Source organism: Macaca fascicularis, chromosome 2, assembly GCF_037993035.2.
Source record: "Macaca fascicularis isolate 582-1 chromosome 2, T2T-MFA8v1.1".
In the NCBI taxonomy this organism is placed as follows: Eukaryota; Metazoa; Chordata; class Mammalia; order Primates; family Cercopithecidae; genus Macaca; species Macaca fascicularis.
Genome location: NC_088376.1, coordinates 58,577,348 through 58,592,531, shown reverse-complemented (window position 1 = coordinate 58,592,531; position 15,184 = coordinate 58,577,348). Strand labels below are relative to the sequence as shown.

The 15,184-nt window shown below is 40.1% G+C and overlaps 1 protein-coding gene and 1 pseudogene across 1 annotated transcript in view; both read left to right on the top strand.

Annotated features, from left to right (window-relative positions):
- PLCH1 (phospholipase C eta 1) overlaps positions 1-15,184 on the top strand; it is a 254,453-nt gene that overhangs the window by 106,078 nt on the left and 133,191 nt on the right. The gene's annotated exons all lie outside the window — the stretch shown is intronic.
- LOC135969653 (ferritin heavy chain pseudogene) lies at positions 1,411-2,366 on the top strand (annotated as a pseudogene).

The window sequence follows — 15,184 nt, the reverse complement described above, 5'->3', positions numbered from 1 at the left end:
AGACAAAAATCTATAAAGACAAGTTGTAGGAAAACTTGAATTCTCAAGATTTTTAATTTAAAAAAATGGTAAATACTAGGGCCAGTGAAACAATCTTAAAAGGAGTTTGTTTTTGTGCTTTTTCTTTTTTCGTTGAAAGTCAGTTTTAAACATGTATTCCAGGTGACATGGAAGCTATAGGGCTCAAGTAATTGTAGAAAGCTAAATTCTTTCTTATTGCAGAGCCATGACAGTCACCATTTCAGTACCTAATTTGCACTTTACCTCTCTTTAGCTAGCTTAATATTCAGTTATAATCAGAAGTGTAGCGAGTCCCAAACCTTAAAGGATTTAGAAAATTTTGTGAAATTAGCAAAATATCTGCTACCACAAATGTTATGTTATGAATTCATTTCTTGAAATTTGCTTTGACAGGCTTAGGAAAGGATCTACAACATTAAGGAAGCAATGTTGGATACCATGCTAACAGAGTAGTAGACTGATATTCTCCCTGGGCAGTTGTGAAATATGGCACTATTAAATATTGGAAACTCTCTGGTGACTTAACTTCTAGTCCTAATGTACATTATATAATTATGGAGGTTTTGGGCCAATAATCTAATAATTCACTGATGCTGGGTGACAAAGAATGAGTTTTCATGTAATGGTTAGAGATGTAACATAAAATATGCCCTTTTGAAGAGAAATAGCCTGTGTGTTTAAATTATGCTAGTAGGCAGCATTACATGTGAGCAACAGATACTTCCCTGGGACCATAGGCTGTTAAACGACCACAAAAGCCTCCTAATTGCAATCTTCCTCCATTCTAACCCAGTCTCTACTTTCAGCCAGTCGGGGCTGATTGTAAACGTGCGTATCCCAACATGGGTCACTCTGCTTAAAACCCTTCAGTGGCTCACAGAGCCCTCAAAGGAAGTCTATACTATTATTACATTCACTCACTCCCATTTTAGTTTTTCTTCCACCCTGCCATTTTATCACCCAGACATCTTGGATACTGAGTCATCTCAAGCAACTCAAGGATGACCACGCTTCACAAGATGTGAGCTGGGAGCACAGGCAGGCCTTCCTGTCCAGCTCTGATCCCCGCAACTCTCCCTGCCATCTGCCTCATTCTCTTTCTCTGTAGACTTTCTCTGCTTTGGCATGCTTGGAAATGGCCACCCTGTAGCTCCCTGGTTTAGATGTCTTTCCCGGAAGTGATCAGCAGAGATAGACATTTGTGTAAGTCCGTTCTCACATTGCTATAAAGGAGTACCTGAGACTGGGTAATGTATAGACTCACAGTTCTGCAGGCTGTACAGGAAGTATGGCAGAGGAGGCCTCAGAAAACTTACAATCACGACAGAAGGCAAAGAAGAAGGAGACATGTCTTACATGGCTGCAGCAGGCGGAAGAAAGAGAAGCGGGGCCAGACGTTCTTCACTGAGAGTCGTCGGGGTTTCCTGCTTCAACAGTGCTGGGACGGAACCCGGCGCTCGTCCCCCGTCCCCCATCTCGGCCGGCCGCCCATAGCCAGCCCTCCCTCACCTTTTCACCGCGCCCTCGGACGGCCCCAAGGTCCCCGCAGCCCGCCGCTCCAGCACCGCGCGGCCACCGCCGCCGCCGCCGCCTGTCCTTAGCCTCCGCCATGACCACCGCGTCCACCTCGCAGGTGCGCCAGAACTACCACCAGGACTCAGAGGCCGCCAGCAACCGCCAGATCAACCTGGAGCGCTACGCTTCCTACCTTTACCTGTCCATGTCTTACTACTTTGACCGTGATGATGTGGCTTTGAAGAACTTTGCCAAATACTTTCTTCACCAATCTCATGAGGAAAGGGAACATGCTGAGAAACTGATGAAGCTGCAGAACCAAGGAGGTGGCCGAATCTTCCTTCAGGATATCAAGAAACCAGACTATGACTACTGGGAGAGCGGGCTGAATGCGATGGAGTGTGCGTTACATTTGGAAAGAAATGTGAATCCGTCACTACTGGAACTGCACAAACTGGCCACTGACAAAAATGACCCCCATCTGTGTGATTTCATTGAGACGCATTACCTGAATGAGCAGGTGAAAGCCATCAAAGAATTGGGTGACCATGTGACCAACTTGTGCAAGATGGGAGCACCCGAATCTGGCTTGGCAGAGTATCTCTTTGACAAGCACACCCTGGGAGACAGTGATAATGAAAGCTAAGCCTCAGGCTAATTTCCCCATAGCCATGGGGTGACTTCCCTGGTCACCAAGGTAGTGCATGCATGTGTTGGGGTTTCCTTTACCTTTTCTATAAGTTGTACCAAAACATCCACTTAAGTTCTTTGATTTGTACCCTTCCTTCAAATAAAGAAATTTGGTACCCCCCCCACAAAAAAAAAAGAAAGAGAAGCGGGAGGTACCACACATTTTTAAACAACCACATCTCATGAGAACTCACTCACTATCCTGAGAACAGCAGTGGGGGTATCCACCCCCGTGACTCAGCCACTTCCCACCAGGCCCCTCCTCCAACACTAGGGATTACAGTTTGACCTGAGATTTAGTCAGGGACACAAATGCAAACCATATCAAAGTTCTACTTCCAGTTCCTGGGAAAGTGAATCTGACGGGCTAGAGTAAGATAGGCTCCCCAGGTGATCTCCTGAGCCTGGGAGATGGCCACAGGCACAGTACTGGCTGTGAAAGAACACTGCCAGAAGAAAACACAGTCAACCTTTTGTTGCTCCCCTTAGCCCCCTCCTTCCCCTTTCATTTTCCAATGACTGTAACATCAGATGTCTTCAGATAGGCTTGGAGTTTGGTCTTTGGTACCAAGGACTGTGATTGCCATATACATTGTTTATTTATTTATTTTTTGAGACAGGGTTTTGCTCTGTAGCCCAGGTTGGAATGCAGTGACATGATCGTGGCTCACCGCAGCCTTAACCTCCTGGGCCCAAGTGATCCTCCTGCCTAAGCCTCCTCTGTAGGTGGGACCATAAACTTGCACCACCACTCCACGCTAAGTATTTTTTATTTTTTGTGGAGACGAGGTTTCACCATTTTGCCCAGGCTGGTCTTGAACTCCTGGACTCAAGTGATCTTCCTGCATTGGCCTCCCAAAGTGCTGGCATTACAGGTGTGAGCACCACCCCTGGCCCCTGGTTTATTTATGGGAAACTTAAGGCAGCCAAGAACCTATCTTTCCAACAAGGTGGTATATCTTGTAGATTTTTTTCATTCACTCATTTGTTTAACCAATATTTACTAGTTATCTACATTGTTTAAGGTGCTATAATACAGAGATGCATGGAATATAATTATATGTAGTATAAAATCCAATTTAGTTTTTGGGGAAACTGTTATGTATTTAAGCTGCATTAGCTTGCTTGTCCAGGGTTATAATCCTTTATTCATTAATATTTTCCCCCGGATCTTGTTCCAATATTATGGCAGGCAGTCACACCCTTTAATCATTTGCCTGTAAAGATGTCTCCGATTTATTCAGGTTTACTCATTCTAGTTAGGAGTAACTAGGAGAATAGACACGTTGGAAAAATAGAAATCTTCCAACAGCAACGTTGCATGACGTTATGAGTTTGACATTCATTAAATAACAAGAGAGAGTTTGTATTATCTGGGAAGCTGGAGGCTTTAAGATTATAAACATGGCAGCTTGCCCAAATCATTTCTAGAGTTGGAAGTAGCATGAAGTTCAAGACTTCACAAATAAACATTCACATGCAAAGAGAAAAATCAGAAAAATCATAGCCTAAATCCAAAATGAAGTCACAGCTGGCTGCTTCGGAAAAAAGAAGGATGAGCTTTGTTGGCAAAGTCAGCTCTTCTGCATGTTTAAAGTCTATGTAGCAGAGTCTAAAAGAAAGCACACCAAATTTCGATTCTCTCTTATAGCAGGCTTAAATTTAGCTCTTTGTGGAAACTGGTTGGGAACATGTACATGGTTGAAGGTATATGGTGTTATGTTTATAAAGTTCAATGATGGTAACTGTTGAAGGGGTTATATCACTAGAGTATTTATTGGGGTGATAGTGGGTAGCAGGATAGTGGGAGACCCCTACAAAGAGACCATTAGGTAAACCAATTTGTTGAATATTTGAAATCATATTCTTTTGTAGTGAGGAAGAAAGCATACTTGAACTTGCATTCTTAAAATTGAACACTCAAAAACATCATTTGGAGAGCTTTGCCATGATAACCATTGTGAAATAAATAAGGGGAAGAAAGCATAACCCATCAACAAATGCCATCATCAATCTTCATCAAGCTTTGATTTGATGATAAACATGTGCAGATCGTGTGCAAACTGTCCTCCTAACTGTTGAACCCCTTGCTTCCTTTGTGTACTGGCTAGTGCACCCAGGGATGTCAGGTGACTTTTTCATAAGAAGATGGTAGGTTAATTCCATAAAAGTACAATTCAAGAGTCCAATTTGAATACATTTTGAGGTGGAATGTTGTCTTTGCAGTTGGTGATTTGAAAGGTTACTTTAAATCCACTGAGTAAACATACTAAAGTAGGTGAGAGGTTCTTTCTTGGGTTTTGGAAATGTGTTATTGATGTATGATAATTGTGGCTAAGGTCATTTCCTAATCTTCAATATTAACTACAAGTTTGTCCTGTCCTCTATAGAGAAGTATAAGAATTAATTTGTTGTCTGAGGAAATAAAAATGAAAGGGACTAATCACAAAACACATTTTCCATAGCAAAAGGGCAAAAGTGCTAATTGAATGTAGGTAATATTTTCCCATTTTGAGGAACAAAAATATGAACTTGGAATCAATTCCTTATCTACAGATATGGATCCTTGTCTGCATGGCATTTTATTTTGCTCATCCTTAGGACTTTTCTCATCTTTTATTAGGACAGGACCTACCATGTTTTTCTAATAATGCCAGCCTGGCCAAAGTAATACAGAACTTTCTAATTCCTTTTTACTTTATGTTGTGCCCAGGGGCTGGCCAAAGTTAAGGGTTTAGCCTCTTCTGGAACTGAGTAGTCCACAGGGAAACGGACCTCTGACTGAGGGCTCATTAATTTATCCTAGTCAGTTTTATTTTTAAATATAATTTCTGCATCCAGGTATAGTTTACAATGTTCAGACTGTATCTTTAGCTCTCAAAGTCTTATGGTCCAATCAGTTTGGGGGGGAAAACTGCTGAGCTTTAAGCTGTTCTAAAAGTATACAATTTACACAAAAATTAGATAAGTTGGATAGCACGATCTATCTCTAGTGAATGACTGTTTTGTTGTTGTTCCAATCTCCAGTTCATTACAAACTGATAATTTTGTGGACTACAATAAAAATCAATTACTAACAGTAAAAAACCAAGACATAAAAAAAAAGCTCTAAAGTTTTATTAGATTTAACAGATATAAAATTAGACTATCGAATTGTTATAAAAGTATCTAATTTTTTTCAATATATCTATACTTATGTGAGATAAGCATACTTACCTCATTTTGTGCTCATCACAAACAGTTTGCAGACTGGCATGGGATCACACTGAGACAAAAAATCTAATTTTTTTTTTTTTTGAGACGGAGTTCCACTCTCGTTGCCCAAGCTGGGGTGCAATGGCGTAATCTCAGCTCACTGCAACCTCCACCTCCCGGGTTCAAGCCATTTTCCTGCCTCAGTCTCCTGAGTAGCTGGGATTAGAGGTGTGAACCACCACGCCCGGCTATTCTTTTGTATTTTTAGTAGAAACAGGGTTTCTCCATGTTAGCCAGCTAGTCTTGAACTCCTGACGTCAGGTGATCCACCCGCTTCAGCATCCCAAAGTGCTGGGATTACAGGTGTGAGCCACCGCGCCTGGTCCACAAAATCTAGTTACTTAGTTGGAGTTGAAAAAGTTAAATAGTACCTTGAAGCTTCCATTTAAAAATTTTCCCAAAATGATATCTTGATTTAAATTTGCTGTATTTACTTTTTTCCCTAACAACAACAATAACAACAACAACAACAAAACATTCACTATATTTTCTCTTTTTTTTTTGTTTAACAGAGCCTCAATAGGTTAATCCTATTCCAGGGAAGTGTAGGTTATCTGCCTAGTCCTGGGTGAATCTTGATCAGATTGGTTATTCCAGTTTCCTGCTGAGTGATTGGTATAGGTAGGAACAAGTGACACAATGCTGGCCAATGAGATGTGAGGGAAGTTGGGGAAGTTGGGGCACTTTTGAAAAAGTTTTCTTTCCTCTTAAAAAAGGTACAATGAAATGATTTGAGGATATGATGCCTGGAGCTGCTACAGCCATCTGTTAATCTATGAGTTTATGATGATTAGAGTAGAAAGATGGAAGAAACTTGGATTTTCAATGAATTATTGAATTGCTAAATAAACTAATTTTACTGCCTTCCAAATTTCTTATATGGGATTTAAAAAATTCTTTATCTTTTAAGCAATTTGTCATTCTCTTATTTGCAGCCAAAAGCATCTAAACAGTAATTTGCAATCATTCAAAGCATATATGATATTTTAATAAGGAGTTCAATTTTTAAGGAAACACAGTAATTAATTAGATGTTTAAGAATCAATTTCCCATGCAATGCTCTACCCCGAGGCATGGCTTTTCATCAGATAGCAGCTCTTAGCCTTGCAAGCAAAAAGACTACTAGAAGGAATGAACTGATCTCTGTAGGATTTGCTTGGCAAGCCAAATGTTTAAAAAGCAGCATATGTCACAAAAATAAGGTGTACTGCAGCTGCAAAGACTGCCTTTGTTTTGAGATATGGGATGTTTGTAACCTTCGGCAGGGGTAGGTTAAATCAACTCTGAATCTTGTTTTGAGTGTTGAAGCAAGTGCACGATGTGCACAGTCCTCTCAGAGCAGGCTGTAGGTTATGGATTATCAGTAACCATTGGAGGCTGTGACTGAGGGGTTGCACAGTCTTTTTTAATTCCTTAGTGCTCTGCTTTCAGTCTTGAAAGTTTACTGAGATGCTCAGATGGAGGAAGATACAAGCTGCAGGGCTTGAGAAGTACCTATGGGTATAAAAAGAACTTTCACTAGGCATTTTGGGTGCTGGAGTTTGTGACAAGTAGATGGAAAGGAAAAAGAGATGGGGGCTAAATGAGGTCATATGAGTGAGTGTAGCTGGCAATAGAGCTGAGAGATTTTAGTTTTTTTTTTTTTTTTTTTAATGAAGAAATGAATGACATGTTGAGTCTGCCATTATTATGTGTCAGAGATTGTCCTCAGCACTTTTCTTACATTAATTCATTGAATCCTCACCACAGTCCCATCAAACAGATAACATTATCATGCCCAGTTACAGATGAAGGAAGTGAGTCCAGTCCACGGAAGTTAAGTACCTTTGCTAAGACCCACAGCCTTCATAGTTCACACTGTTACCCATAAACCACTCTTGCCATATGGAGCATTACAACTGTATAGACAAGTCAAAAAGTAGTATAGGAATCACTCGGGTATCCAGTGCGCCACTCTGTCATTTAAAGAAATACAACTTTAAAAACATAGCTGGTCCCTGAACACCTTTCTCTGCCCCTAGTTCTCCCTTTCTTTCTATGATCTTTCTTTCTGTGAGCTTTCTGGCATGAGGCCTGGCTTGGCTTTTGGTAGAGGGGCTGGGTTTACTTTTTCATGCCTCCTGGGCCCTGATTACTTAAGCAGCAGTTCTGAAAGAAACAGATTTCTCCAGCCTCTGCTGCCCAGAGCCAGGCCTCAGCCAGGTGTTCTAGACAGTGAGCGAACCTCTGGCCCCCTTATGGGGTGGATCCTTCAGTCTTCATTTAGTCCCCACTGTGCTGTAAGTGCTCAGCAACCAGCCCCATTGCCCTCTGTTGGTCATGGTGACCTGAAGCCCCAAGGTTTCAGTCCCACTCACCACGGTGAGGCCTCTGGGGAAAATGGGAAGGGCAATGCTATTGATTTGGGGGGAAAAGAGGCTTTTTTCATCTGCTGTTTCTTGGTTGGAGGGGCTATGAAGGCCAGGCTCTGACAGTCCTTTTTGGTCACGAACATCTTATTTTCTGAGTTGTTTTGACTTGAAGAAATTAGGGTGATTATTTTGGAAGGATACATGAAATTATTTTAACGGTTAAATTAACTTGATTTTGAAATGCAAGTTTTCTTGGCACCCATGGATGGCAAGCAGTAGGGAGCCTGCTTTAGGCTTAGTTATTACTCAAAGGAATTTAGAGGAGACATGGATTGCAGCCTATAATATCTTTAAGTTAAAAAAAAAGAGATGGAGTCAGGAATGCTTCGCCATGGAGTTGTTTTGTTTGTTTGTGTTTTGAGACAGTGTCTCACTCTGTCGTCCAGAGAGGAGTACTGTGGTGTGGCTCATTGCAAACTCTGCCTGCTGGGTTCAAGTGGTTCTCGTGCCTCAGCCTCCTGTGTAGCTGGGATTACAGGCATGCACCACCATACCCGGCTAATTTTTGTAGTTTAGTAGAGATGGGGATGGCCATGTTGGCTAGGCTGGTCTCGAACTCCTGGGCTCAAGTGATCCGCCCCCCTCAACCTCCCAAAGTGCTGGCATTATAGGCATGGGCCAGCGCGCCTGGCCCACCATGGAGCTTCTGCCATAATTTATCTTTTGACTTATTCATCAACTACTTACCATTTACCTCTTGCCAAACACTGGCAGGTATGGGAGATATAGCAGTAATAAAAGCATGTAAAAATTCTTACCCTCATGAAACTTATATTCCAGCAGGAGAGACAGAATAATGAAGCAAGTAGGTGTGTTTGTGTGTGTGTGTGTGTGTGTGTATGTGTACACGCGATGTTATGTAGTAAGTACTGATAAAAACAGTGAAGGAAACAGGGGAGAGTAGTTTTTTGTTTTTGTGAATAAAACTAAACTGTTTCGAGGAGCGTATTACCAGTGCAGAAGCAGATATATTATTCTAAATACAATAATCAAAATAAGATTATGACATCGAAACTGCATAGTCTCTTAGAGCATCTCCATGCTTGGACTATGATACATTTGACAAGGTGGGGATCTAACCAGTAGGTAGCTCTTGGTGCCCTCAGCAATGGGAACTGTAGCCCACTTTCTCCACTCCAGGGTGACCCTCCTCCTGATCTAAAACATCTCCTGACTATCTCCCCTCCAGCCCCTGCAATAGGACTTATCATGGTAAAAAGAGAAAAACTTGAGTTCTTCATACTCAGGGAAGGAAAAATCTGGAAATACGTTATGGTTGACCACTGCCCTCATTGGCAATGTGGGCAGTAGAAGGGAAAGTGATTTTTCTTTTTCAGAAAAGAATTTTTTTTTTTTTGAGACGGAGTCTCGCTCTGTTACCCAGGCTGGACTGCAGTGGCCGGATCTCAGCTCACTGCAACCTCCGCCTCCCGGGTTCACGCCATTCTCCTGCCTCAGCCTCCTGAGTAGCTTGGACTACAGGTGCTCGCCACCTCGCCCGGCTAGATTTTTGTATTTTTTAGTAGAGACGGGGTTTCACCGTGTCAGCCAGGATGGTCTCGATCTCCTGATCTCGTGATCCGCCCGTCTCGGCCTCCCAAAGTGCTGGGATTACAGGCTTGAGCCACCGCGCCCGGCCCAGAAAAGAATTTTGATATGGGTGTGTGTGTCTAAGTGGGATAGGCTTTGGAGATCAGCATAGCCTGGGAATTTGGCAAGTTGGAAGTGCGCTTTTTACTAATATCAGAAATTCAAATGAGGATTACTTCTCTAATGTAACTGCCGTGAGCATTCATAATAGTGATATTACAGATTGTGTGCAGATCATCCTCTTCAGTTTATTAATAAAAGATTTCCATAAATCAGGATATAACTTTAAGAACACCCCCTCACCACCATTTAAAAAATTGTATGACGAATTGCTTTTTCATTTGCAAGATTTTTGTTTAAGCAGAGCTCTTAACAATTTTTTTGTGAGCAGTCATTTTAAAGTGCCTACATTTGCATGGCTTTATAGAGACACAGTTAAATCGACATAGGCCTAGTCATCTCAATATAGAAGAGAAGGCAAATTTGCATTTTAAAAGCTGCATTTTGGACTGGAAAGTATTTAATCCCCAAAGATAAACTGCTTTACAGCTGATTTGTTCATGGATATGATGATGGCTCTAGAAGGTAATAGATACTTGATTTGGTTTCCCTGAATAATTCCAAATTCTGGATTAAAGCATGGTAATTGATTTAAAGAAAACATGACTTTTTTGTTGAGATGGAGATATAGGGAGTAGTGTGTGTGAAAGTGGGTAGGAATAGAATAGGGTATTCTGTGACTACAAATCAGCTGATTTTATGGATTTTCCACTTGCAGCTTTTTGGTAGCTGGAATATTTCAGCCATTAAGCACAGCTCTTTTCAGACACAGTAATGATCACTTGCTGACATGGCCCTTTCAAGCCATGTCCGGTGTCTGACAGAGCTGATGGCCACTGTGAAACTACTGAAAGATGTCCTGGATAAGTCAAGCTGGCCAGACTGGCTTAGGTTTAAAACCTTGGATCCTCACATTTCTGGAACAAAAGAAAGGATACATACTCGTCAGAAGTGTGATTTCAGTTAAACCAATCTTGACTATTTCTATGTTTCTGAGTCAAGTGCTTCAAGACAAAAAAAAAAAAAAAAAAAAAGGAGTCCTTGTGGTCACTTTTTCACCTAGGGAAAAAGCATTTAAATGGCCACTAGTGCCTAAATGTCCACAGATGCTTCTGCATTATTCATCAGAAGTTTCCTCTATCATTAGAATAGCACTGTCTTGCACAGAGCAAATGTTTCTTTAGATTTAAAGAAGATGTAGGTCTAGTTGTTGCTTTTTTATTTTTCAGATCTGGATTGTGGGGATAAACTGATGTTTGAATTGTTCTTGTTCTGTGGGAGGAAAAGGATTTCTGATTACGGTACTTACCAGCAATTGGAGTGCTGAATCAGTTACAAAAATTCAAAATAGCATGCAGATTGCGACATAATTTTCCCGTGTGAACAGTCCTTTAGGGAAGCAGCCTTGCAGGATAACAGTTCTATACATTGTTCATTCCTGTACTGAATGTTGTAGTGACCCAGGGCAGGGAGAGCTGGAGTCCAGGCAAAGCTTGTACATCTCCCGGATGTTGACAAGTACTGCTGCCTCAATGCTTTTTGTTGTATTGAGGTTCTACTGCTTCAAGTGCATGCATCATATTTAAATACAGTATACTTAAACTTGGCAGTGATCCTAGCATTACACTAGGATCCTAGTGATGTTAGCATTAATAATATAATCAGTAATATGCAAGAGCGCCATCTCATATTTAAGGCTTGTATTTTATTATTTGCCAAGTATCTACTCTGAGTCTACTCCTGTGGTCTTGTGAAATTACCAAAATACCCAGAATTGTGTTCCCTTGATGCATTGCTGTGGCTGTAAGTCAGGCAAAGGTGACTTAAATGTGGACCAGTTTGATTTTTAATAATAAATTTGGATCAGAATTTTAGGGTTAGATAAATAACTTTTAAGAATAATAAATTTTTCCCTAAAAAATTAAAAATTAGAACTGGTTTCTATGATGAGCCACAAAAGAATATCTTAAATTCCAAAATTTTCTTCAATCATGTGAAAGCAGTTTACTGTCTGTCTTTAAATTTTCAAGTCTCTTTTTTAGTTCTTATGCCTTATGGGTGCATAGGATATTAGGTACTAGTTTAAGAAGTTTTTTAAAACTGAATTGTTTGTAAAATGTTACTTGTTTACTGGAAAACAAGGAAGAGAATAAAGAAGAATATGAATTATCCTTAACCCTCTAAGCCAGAAACAACCATACTTGCTGCCATTTTTGTACAAAGTCTTTTCTCCATTTCTCGTAACATATACAAATATACAGATTTAGTGTTAAGAGCCTCACCTTTGTGTGATTAACTACAGTGCCGGAGTCAGAAAGAAGAAAATGTAGATGGTATATGCCAAAGGAAGGGTTAATTCTCAGAAAACTGGAGGAGCCTAAAATACGGCAAATTCTCGCAGGCAGCCCAAAGACCTGATTTAGGAAGTTTATCTATTTTGAAACTTGAAGTTCTGGAAGATATTTTAACTGGATAAGTTTGCAACCAGCTGGGTGACTCTACTATACTCTGATTGATCTAATAAAACACTTTCAAATCACATTCTTTGGTATTAGCACAGATAACAACACATTGATTAATATCTAAGCTAACCATTATCATTTTTCACCATTTGTATTGGTTCTTCATCAGCTCTTAGCTTTAAATGCTAAAATTCACTGGCTCTGAGATAACCACAAATCAGTCTCTGCTTTTATTCTTAAAATACTCTTTAATTTTTTTAAAGACAACCAACAACAGTTGGGGATCTCCTTTAAGATCTGTTCATCGAACCACCAATTCATTAGTCCAATGAACAAAAATATATGCAGTCACTGTCTAGGCACAGAAAATCATGGGATGATAAAAACATTTCTGTCTTTATGGAGCTTACATTTTAGTGAACAGTGACAGGAAATGAAGAAAATGACTGTTAATGGTGGTTAATTAGGAGGCTGCTTTAGATTAGGTGGACAGGACTTGCCCCTTTAAATTACTTAATCTTCACCTGAATGTAAAAAAGGAGTAAAGCATACACATAGCTGAGGAGCAAGTATTCTAGGGAAAAGAAACAGCCAGTACAGCGAGTGCAAAGTGTGCTGGGGAACTGTGCAGTCTAGTGATCTATGGGAAGAAGGGCAGGAGGGAGAGGCTGGAAAGAGACCACGCAGGCCCCTGGCAAGGAGTGTGAGACTAATTACATTCCCAGTGGGAGGTTGCTGGAGTATTTAAAACAGCTAATTGACCATTTAAAAATAGCATATTGGCTGTGACATTGAGAAAGGGGATCACCAGATTGATGGAGACAAGTGGTAGATGCGGGTTATCGCAAATGGAGAGTCAAGACTTTGTGAAGGATGGAGAAAGGAAACAATGATGAATCCTTGGCTTGGATCTTAAATAATGAGGGGATACTGGAACAATTTACTGAGACGGAGAGGCTGAAGAAAAGCAAGTTTAAGATTTATGTGATGTTTAAGATCTTATTAGATACCCCAGTGCTTGGCATTCAGCAGTTATACGAGCAAGTCTGGAACTGAAGGCAAAGGATGGGGTTTGAGATTTACATTTGGAGTTACCTGTGTGTGGATTGGAATTAATGCCATGGGATTAGGCACATTGCTTAGGGTGGTGTAGAAACGCAAATTCCTTCAACATTTGGAAGCAGTTTTATTGTCCTGCTGTAGAATTTCAGATAACTGAGAAACTACCACTACTTTGAACTGCTGCATTTTCTGAGCTCTGATGTCATTCAGAAAAAAAGGAAAGAAACAAGTATTTGTTGAAAACCTAATGTGTATGGAAAATTGAGCAAGACACTCTACATGCTATTTCATTTAATCTTTACCACGATTCTCTTAAAATGTGAAGAAACTGGCTCAGAGTTAACTAAGTAACTAGACAAGAAGGTAATGTGACTGAGAAGTGACTCCAGGATTTAAATCCAGGTTGTTCAGTGTTCTTTTGCTTTATTGGGCTTGCAGTTGGCAGAGTTGCAGTGGTGATGATTTTCTTTCGCTAGTTCTTGCAAATTATATGGAATTTTAAAGTGAATATAACATCTCCCATATATATGTTTTAACACTTTCAAAACAATATTTGCTCATGGCAAAGACAAGAAAATGCCTCAACAAGGTTTTAAGGTGGGAATTACTTTCATCCCTTTCTTTTTAATTACCATTTTCCTTTCCACAAATTCTAGAAAGTTCCAAGCCTATTGTAGAAGAGAAAATATATCTTTCCTTACCCACCACTAAGCTCATAGCTGAGACTCCTATAACAAAATACAAATTAAAAAGAGAAAAGCATACAAATTTACTTAATATAAGTTTTATATGACACAGGAGCCTTCAGAATGAAGAACCTCCTCCGCCACCTCAAAAAAAAAAAAAAAAAAGAGATGAAGACCCACATGGGGAAACCTGTGTATTTTTATGTACAGTTGGGCAGAAGTATGATGGAATGGCAAAAGGATATGATCAAATAGTGGTAAACTGAGGGGAACTTAGCAAGGGCAAGGCACCTCTTGGTGTCTCTGTGTCTTTTTGTTTTTTTTTCTGGGCATAGGAAAGGCACCTTTGGAATGAAAGTCTCACATCCTATGTTAGAGGAATGTCAGTAATTCTTTTATGGCCTGCTTCAGGGGAGAAGCGTGGGAGAGGTCATAGAGTCCTTCCTGCTTCTGCTATTTCCTCAAAGGCCAATGTGCCATACTTTAGGGTAGTGTATCCCTGAACCTCTTTTTGTATAGCATATATTTATGTGTATACATGAAATAACTCAAATAGAATCATGTTCTATCTGTCATTTCATAACTTTTTTGTTCACATAAAAATGTGTCTTAAGGCCGGGTGTGGTGGCTCACGCCTGTAATCCCAGCACTTTGGGAGCCCGAAGTGGGTGGATAACTTGAGGTCAGGAGTTTGAGACCAGCCTGGCCAACATGGTGAAATCCCGACTCTACTAAAATTACAAAATTAGCCAGGTGTGGTGGTGGGTGCCTGTAATCCCAGCTACTCTGGAGGCTGAGGCAAGAGAATCACTTGGGTGGCAGTGAAGAGCCATGTAGCTGCAATTAACTGTGTGGATATCTTTGCTTCATTATGTCAGTATCTCTACAGGATAAATCCTTCGTATTATGATTGCAAGGTCAAAATGCGTGTTTGTTTTAAATTTAGATAGATATTGCCGAGTTGATTCAAATAATGTTGCTAATTCGTAATCTTGTTATTAGCCTCCTAACTTCATCCACAATGGCTTTTTAACATGAAAATTTTGCATATAATATGAAATATTATTTACTCTTTTAAGTTTTTAACCATGAGTAAGGGTATTTCTTTCCTCGTTTTTATTGGTTACTTCTGTGAACTGTCTTTTCATTACCTTTTGCCTGTGTTTTAATTGAACTGTCTTTTTTATTGACTTGCAGGAACGCTTTATGTAATGGATATTAAACCTTTGTTTATTAGATATTCTTGTAGATATGTTCTCCTAGCCTATCGTTTTGAATGGTTTATATAGGTATTTTTGCATGTAGTTAAACTTATCATCTTTTTCCATTAGGGTTTCTGTCTTTGCCCACGTTAGAAGAAGTGTGGAATTTTACTCTGGAATGGCTTCTCAGAGGACTGAGTTAGTTATATGGGAGTACTTATGTGTTTAAA